The sequence below is a fragment of the Choristoneura fumiferana genome, chromosome 22 (assembly GCF_025370935.1).
Source record: "Choristoneura fumiferana chromosome 22, NRCan_CFum_1, whole genome shotgun sequence".
Classification (NCBI taxonomy): Eukaryota; Metazoa; Arthropoda; class Insecta; order Lepidoptera; family Tortricidae; genus Choristoneura; species Choristoneura fumiferana.
This window is the reverse complement of record NC_133493.1, coordinates 12,066,407-12,075,520: the sequence shown is the minus strand read 5'-3', so window position 1 is coordinate 12,075,520 and position 9,114 is coordinate 12,066,407. Positions and strand designations below refer to the sequence as shown.

Below are 9,114 nucleotides of genomic sequence, written 5' to 3'. Positions count from 1 at the left end.
GTAGATGGATTGTTCACAACTAGATTTATTTAAAAATACCCCACACTTAATTGCAGTGTGACCAGACCATACGGTTAGTAAAATGTTTTATATTTTTTTTTATTAGCAACGTCATAAATAATATAAATAAAAAATCCTACTGCCTTACTAACTTAACTAACTATCCGGTAGCGTTTGTACGGCTCACGACTCCCAAATCACCCAATAGAATATCGTTTCACTTTAATGTTTTCTCATATTATCATTCCATTGTAATGACTAGCTTTTGCCCGTGGCTTCGCTTGCGTTAAATTTGGGGTATACCTACCCCAAATGTATATATCCATATCTATATTACCATATAGATTTACTTTCTACAGTCCTTTTTTCGTATTTTGATAGATTTTTCGGAGGATTATATGAAAATACAGATACAGACAGACGTTATTTTAGACAGATGGTGCAAACTTTCTAATTAAATAACCAGGCTAAATAATCATAATTCAAACAAAACCAATCGACCTATCCCCAAACTAAGCAAATCTTGTTCTATGGGTGCTAGACAGCGGATAGATAAAAGAAATACATGTATAAATAAATACATACCAACATCAAATCAAGAATAAATTACAAACATTTCGTATTCATCATACAAATATTTGCACGTCTAGGGGAATGAAATAGATTTATTAAATTCATGAGAATATTCCTTTTTAAAGCCACTATTTTCTCGAAGCAATTTGCACTTTTTCTTGGAAAAAAACTAGTTATTTTCCTTCGCTGCTTATTTGTTCATTGCTTCGCTTAAATATTGATACGGGAGCAATTTATCGGATAATGAGAAAACAAGTATTCCATAATATCAAGCGATGTTATATATTTATGTAGCTATTTCTTACCCATGACTTGGTATGTGCACGTTTCGTACTAATAAAGCTTTGACAGTTTTATTAATTCACGGTAAATTTCATTACACATATTTGTTTGCTGCGGTGTGGCTCGATAAATCCTATTAATATTATAAACGTGAAAGTTTGTGAGTGAGTGAGTGAGTATGTATGTATGTATGTAAATACTTTATTGTACATAAAACACAAAAATAATACAAAAATAAAAAACAACAAAACAAAAGAGTACAAAGGCGAACTTATCCCTAAAAGGGATGTACGTGTATGTTTGTTACTTCTTCACGCTTTGGATGTAATTTGGCAGAAAGTTAGTTTATAACCTTGATTAAAACATAGGATACTTTTTATGCCGATATTCCCACGGGACAGGGATAAAATCTCTAAATAACAACTGCTGGGCTTAGAGTCATGAAATTTGGTATGGGTAGCTGGACGTCTGGAATAACACATAGGCTACTTTTTAATTGGCATGGGTGTTTTAATTTAACGTCAATGAAAAACACGATGTCATTTTAGGGAATTCCCACGAGATTTAATAAAATTCCGGAATTTCCTATTTAATGATTTACGCGTACGAAGCCGCTGATAAACGCTAGTATAATATAATCCCATCCCATCCCACTAATATTATAATTTATTGCATACAGGTAATATATACCCTGGATTGACATATAGGCTACTACTTTTTATCCCGATATTCCCAAGGGATAGAGATAAAATCTCGAAACAACAATCGCTGGCTGGGCTTAGAGTCATGAAATTTGGTATGTAGGTAGCTGGATGTCTGGAATAACACAGGCTCTGCTTTTTATCCCGATATTCCCACGTGATAGGGATAAAATCTCGAAATAGCAACCGCTGGTCTTAGAGTCATCAAATTTGGTATGTAGGTAGCTGGACGTCTGGAATAACAGATAAGCTAATGTTTTTCCGATATTCCCACGGGATAGGATGAAATCTTGAAATTTCAACCGCTGGGTTCAGAGTTATGAAATTTTGTACAGTTGTTCAACACAACCTCAATGAAGATCACGATATAAATTTGTAACTTCCCAGGGGAATTTTGTAAAATCCCGTAATTTCAATTGTAACTACCAGGTCGAGTAGTTTACGCGTCGAAGCCAGGGGTAAACTCTATTAAATAAATAATATCATGGGAAAATTGACACCAATTGAAAGCAAAGCTATATAAATACATACTTAAATACATATTTAAACGTCCAAATTACAATCAAGATATTCATTGTATTTTTCTATGCATGTGGTTTTTTTCGATATTTGTAAAAAGCTTTATTTGTCTGTAATTCTCGTGCAAGTTGACATATTTTTTTGACGACTTTTTGAGCTCCTGTAATTCTGATACACATTTATATGAAAATCTGTAAAACCACAAGCATAGATAATTACGTCTAGTCTATACTAACAAAATTTCATCTATTTCTGTTGCCTATTTTCAAATGAGACCGGGACTACGTTTGTATGGAGAATGGAACGAAGAGACTTCTCTTAATGTATAATCACAAATCACAGTTCAGGCATTATCAACAATATAACCTAACATCCTGTATTCAACCTAAGACACTTACTGCGCATCAAACATCTAACAGTCTTTGTGCCAATAAAAAAAAATGGCAAAAGTCCTAAAGCACTCACAAATTCAGCAAAGCTTTGACAGACTGGGGCCATAACTCAAAACAGGAAGTTGGAGGCTCTGAGGGAACAAGTGTCGGAATTTTTAGCAATTTGTTACCGCGGGGAGGCTTTCATGGCGTAGGCTAGGAGCTGGGACATGTGATATAAGTTTTTATTTTTTTAAGAAAAAATGCCTGCGACTTCCGAGTCCGAGTAGCTAATACAGTTCCCCAAATATGTTTGATCTGCGAAGTAAAATTTCCAGTTGCATTTTTTCCCCACTAGATTTTTTGTTTTCATTTATAAATTAGTAAATTCATCAATTTTGCAGGCTTTTGCAGGTGGTAAGACCTAGTGCAAGGTCCGCCCGGATTGCTATCACCATCTTGCACACTTATCCTGCCGTTAAGCAGCAGTGCTTGCACTGTTGTGTTTCGGAGTGGAGAGTAAGACAGCCGGTGAAATTACTGGCACTTGAGGTATCCCATCTTAGGCCTCTAGGTGTGCAATACCCCTGCTGTTGTAGATGTTTATGGGCGATGGTGATCTCTTACCATCAGGAGCCACTTGCTCGTTTGCCATCCAGTCGTATAAAAAATAAAAATAAATTTCATCATAATATGCATGGGTTGATTATAGGGTTTATAGGGTTTGCTTCCAGTTATACAGATTACCAATGCACGGATTGAGATTTCTGGAGATTCCCATTTTTACAGATTTCAAATTTTACAAAAAAATATTGGTTCTGCCTCACTCGCTCAGCTTGCGCTAATTTAAAACCTACAATTGCTATAAAAGTGGCTCCAAAGCGGTAACGTCTCGTGTGCTTTGCCTACCGGATTTGGTAGTACAGGCGTGATGTTTGTTGGTAATAATTGTATAAAAAGTAATTCTATTGAAATAAATACTACAAGGAAAAAATTGTCGTAAAAAAACGATTGGAATAAAAATCTATTAGAGAAGGCAACATTAATTGTCAACCTAAATGTTAGTGGGGAAAAGTGCGACTGAAAATATGCAACGCGGAACTAAGGAGTTAGGCGAATTGATCAAGCCACTGAAACTAAAGGATGGGTAAAATTGTAACCCCCGGCTCCTAGACTACCCCACTATCCCGAGGGGCGCGCGCGCCGGATCCGTGATAAATGTAACTCCTCACAAACCGAAACAGAAATATACATGGATTGATTATCGCTACTAACGTCGACGAGAAATATTCTCAAAAGCGTTTTATAAAATATTAGTGTTCACCCGTGACTTTACACGCGTAAACTACTATGAAACTGAGGAGTTCAGTCGAAACTCCGCGATTTTACCAAATTCCCGTGGGAATTCCCAATTAATCGTGGATTTCATTGTCGTTACATATCATCGCTTGTTTATTAAAATATATAACAATAAGCATTATTAATAAAACTACCTATCCTAAACCTTACACTTAAACAAATTACTTTAAGACTACCCCTTTGGCAAGGTAACGAAGATGCTGGCATACCACGTACATTTAATATATAAACACAAATTTGAAATTTTGTTATTTTTTTGCAGATCTCGGGAATGTCGGGATAAAAATTTGCCTAGATATATTGTCCAGCTCTACACACCAAATTTAACTCAGATTCGTCAAATATTTCGCCCTTAAGAACTATAAAACTTCCGGGATAAAACTATGTATACATACTATATACAAAAACTACGTTTAGGAAGCATTCGTTTATCGCGCGCACTCGACTTTAGGTAAAAAAAAGAACTGGCATAAAAACTAACTTTATGTCCTTCTCAGAATCACAAAGTAAGTATTCCATCGGTTGTGCACAAAAAGTGGGAAAAGGTAACAACTTCATATACGCTAATGGCTTGACCACAAACTATTTACAATATTAAAAATACATTGACGAGCAAAAGTAAAATTCCATACAAAGTTGTTTGAAGCTCGGTATTCTTGATATTGACTATTTTTGTGATTAATTATGCTGTCTTTTGAATGAGTATTCTATTCTGTACATTGTTTGAATAATATGTCAAGTCAAGCAAAAGTGAAAATTATATTGTCAGAACCTGAAGAAGATGAAGTTCATTTTAATAGAAAAATCTATTGGAAGATGTCAAGTCAACTCAATTTTACTTGAAATGGATTATTTCTTATTTTTATGTGAAACTAAGGTTCTAAAAATGAGTCTTGATTCATAACTTATAAAATCCTTTATTTAATGGATTGTCTCTGTCTCTATTAAGCATTATCTTTAAATTAAATCGAAAATACAAACTGAGACATGGATGCTCAGAAAAACCAGAAAAAGAGACCAGCGCTGGGAATCGAACCCAGGTCCTCAGCAATCCGTGATGCGTGCTATAACTCCTACACCACCGCTGGACAGGAATCTAGACACGAATTTTTCCTATGCATACATATCTCAGGTTGCTTATTTCTACTACGCTACTTATGCAGCAGCACTAGCGACATCTATGTTCCGCTCTCATCGAGAGACGTCACACTCTTTCGGAACCAACCGCTCACCCAGACAAGAGATGTCGCTACTAAGCAATCAAATTATGATAATCAAATTATGATAATTTAAATTAAATGTTATTATTTACCATAGTTAAGGGATTTGATACTTTCAAATGATTATTTCTACAGTGGTTTTCCTTGTACTTTAGAAATGCTTAGTTGACTTCATTTCATATCTCTACCGTCTTTATAATAAGTTTATCTACCAGTTAACCTCCGTCCACAGTTGGCGCACTAACTGGCAGCAATGGCACTTAACCAACAGTTAACGGCTTAATACTTTGAGTGCTAGAGTCTTGCTACGCGTGGAACTCCCATTGCCTTATTCAGTGCTAGATGCGGTGTGCGCTGTTATACAGGATGCTCGGAGGTTTATTGATAATTTGTGAACTGGTTGTATAACTATATATTTGATACAACTAAGGATGAAGCCCGACGAACGTTATTTTTGAGTTATGGGTCGCGTAATTTCTGCACAGCAGTAATTCTTTTGGGCCGCCAGACGAGCGTAACTAATTCAGTTGATTTTCAACGCTTGTACTGGTAGTGGAATAAACTCGGAAAAGCCGTGGTGGCCTAGTGGTTTGAACTATCGCCTCTCAAACAGAGGGTCGTGGGTTCAAACCCGGCTCGCACCTCTGAGTTTTTCCAAATTCATGTGCGGAATTACATTCGAAATTTACCACGAGCTTTGCGGTGAAGGAAAACATCGTGAGGAAACCTGCACAAACCTGCGAAGCAATTCAATGGTGCGTGTGAAGTTCCCAATCCGCACTGGGCCCGCGTGTTAACTATAGCCCAAGCCCTCTTGTTCTGAGAGGAGGCCTGTGCCCAGCAGTGGGACGTATATAGGCTGGGATGAACCCGCGTCTTAAATCGAATTTAGTTCGACATGTTTAGGCTAATCCGTAGTCCTTCTGGGAGCAGTCGCGCAAGCAGAGCGGAGGAACACAGTGCGCTTTTGCAGCAGCTACCGTGTCGTAACGTGTTTAAAGCTGTATTGGGTGTTTGTGTCATGCAATTTATATAATAAAAACATTGTGTACCTACTTACGAAGCAAATTTAGAAGACACATATGATGATAGAAAAAATACTGTGAGAATCCATTCAATAGTGAAAGTGATGATTTTACTCCTCTCTCGCGCGAACTCAAATTCAGTCGGGATTGCACGTTGAGTCGGCCGACAACTCATTTGGCGTTAACCGACATTACAACTCAACTCAAAAAAATACGCTCTTCTGCTTCACCTTAAGAAGCTTACAGTCACGCAACGAGCTATGGAGAAAGCTATGCTCGGAGTTTCTTAGCGCGAAAGAATCTTGAATAGGTAAGGAAATTCGCTTAATTCGCTGGTCCGCCCGGAATGCTACCACCATCTTGCTCGCTAATCCTGCCGTGAAGCAGCAGTGCTTGCACTGTTGCGTTTCGGCGTGGAGAGTTAGACAGCCGGCGAAATTACTGGCACTTGAGGTATCCCATCTTAGGCCTCTAGGTTGCAGGTGTCTATGGGCGGTGGTGATGTCTTACCATCAGGAGACTCAATTGCTCGTTTACCATCCAGTCGAATAAAAAACACGTTCTATCCTACCTTCGTATGTTACAGAAAAAACATAGTGATTACACTGCATCTCTCGTAGTGCCAGCAGACTCTGAAGCATGTCGCAATCGGCTAATTTGACAGCGACGTCGTGCTGCAAAAACAAACGGGAGAGACGACGGCTTGGATACGGTGCTTTTGTTGTACATAATCAGTAGGTGATGTTAGCATTTAAATTTTCTTGTCTGTTTTTCCAGTAACTGAAATATTAACTTCGTCCGACTGACGGAAGTGGGTCAGCGGGGAGAAGGGGGTACGAATATTTGGGAGATAGATAGTGTCATTGGTAAATTATACAGTCATTTTGTGTATGCAGTTATTTTGTATGTAGATAGAGAGAGATTCAAGGATTAACCCCGATCTCGTGGGAATATTGGAATTTCACTCCATCTGCGTGGATCGTCCCTTGTTCCTCGTAGATAACCAAGTTTGATAACTGGTATTCTACTAGGAAGAGTAATTAAATTAACACAGTTTTTAATAGTTCGTTGCTTCGTTAAAAGCGTGTGCAAATTTCCCGTGAAGTTCCGAATGTCAAGATAAATTGAGTGGGTATAGCAATATGACAATGATTATATTAGGATCACATTGTACAAACAAATTTTAGAGACTCCTTAACTCAAAAAATCTTTTTAATTTAAGATTAGAAGCTAAAGGTTACAAGTAATTATGCAATTTTTATTGAAATAAACAGTTTAAAGTTTAGTTTTAATTCTTTTGCTACTCGGTTATCAAACGGGATTATTATTTTCCTCGTACAAGTTTTGGTTTTATACGACGAAGACAGTTTCCGGGACTCAAAAACAGTCTGTATACCGAATTTCATCTAAATCTAAAGCGGTTTAGATGTGGTGAAGTAACAAACAAACAAAAGTATACCCGCACACACTCATACACTTTTGCATTTATACGAGTCGAGTATACTCAGTGGCACAAAAGGCCCTCTACATACAAAATTATCTATTACTGTATAGTATACATATCATCACGTCAGCCGAAAGACGTCACTGCTGGACATAGGCCTCCCCCAAGGCCGGCTCAGACCGGTCTTCTGCTTTTCGCATCCACCGGATCCCGCGTTCTTAACCAGGTCGTCGCTCCATCTTGTTGGAGGCCTACCGACAGCTCGTCTCCCGGTCCGCGGACGCCATTCGAGAACCTTTTGACCCATTGTCCATCAGTCCTGCGAGCAATGTGCCCCGCCCATTGCCACTTCAGTTTCGCAATTCTTCGAGCTATGTCGGTAACCTTAGTTCTATTGCGGATATCATCATTCTGATTCTATCCCGCAGAGAAACCCCGGCATAGCCCTAGTATACATATACATTAATCTTATCTTTATTTTATCTTTTCATTGTACTCGTAGTGTCTACTCTTGTGTCTGATATGTCAATGCGTTCAAAGTTTGGCGGAAGAGATCCCTTTAAGGGATAAGTTCGCCTTTGTACATCTTATTATCCTGTGTTCTGTTATTTTCATATGTTTTATGTACAATAATAGTATTTTATGCAACTGTATCGTAATAGGGGTCCTTAAAACATGAGTGTGGGTTAATAGGTGGGTAATAGGGTCACATGAGTGTTTTAAGGCCTAATTACGTTCAGTCGCATACAATATTTTATCTATATCCATATATTAAATCCTCTATCATGTGTTCAAGAACCATTGAGAATAATCTGCATTAACGAGAACTAGGTAGGTATGTCTGCCCCACGAGCTGCGCCCGCGACGACCTGCTGCTGCACGTGGTCGCGGCGCGCCCCTCTCACCTGTGCTGTAATGATGTATGATACAGAAATCTGTATCGTAATGACCATTACGATACAGCCGTGTTCATAATAGAATCTAATGTCGTAATGCTGGCCTATGGTTTTTGAACGCATAATTGAGGATTTACTATATGGGTGTACATAGATAAAGAGTTTCACAATACATTTAAGGGCCAGATTGTTGCCGCTCAGTATTATTAGTAGGATACGTTGCCTTCTCCGCTGTTTACCAGATCCAATGTCGCAGCTCCGTCTGATTGCCGCCTCGGATATTTATTAAATAAATATTGAACCGGCCCATTTAGCGGCCCCGGGCGCCGGCAGCGGCTTTTGTACCGGAACTGTCAACAGACTCCTAGCTTTTGAAGCTGTCGGCTGTGTTTATAAGAAATTCAAGCGTTTTTTAATTGTATGGAATTTTCTGTCTTTCACTCCGCCATCCCACTAACATTCATGCGAAATTTTCTAAGTATGTCTGTTTGTTTGTTACCTCATCCTCATCACGTCTAAACCGCTGAATTTATTTTGATGATATAGTATATAGATGGGTTGAGTCCCGGGGAAGGATATGGATAGTTTATATCCCGGAAAATTGCACGGATAGTGATAAACGAATCTACGCAGCTAGAGTCGCGAGCTGATGCTCGCCACACCTGATGGTTAGTATTATAATATACCGGTGTGGCCTGTAATACAAGCAAAAAATTTAAAACAT

The 9,114-nt window shown here is 38.3% G+C and overlaps 1 pseudogene; it reads left to right on the top strand.

The window, feature by feature from the left end:
* Positions 1–880: 880 nt before the first annotated feature.
* LOC141440147 (uncharacterized) overlaps positions 881–9,114 on the top strand; it is a 13,288-nt pseudogene continuing 5,054 nt past the window's right edge.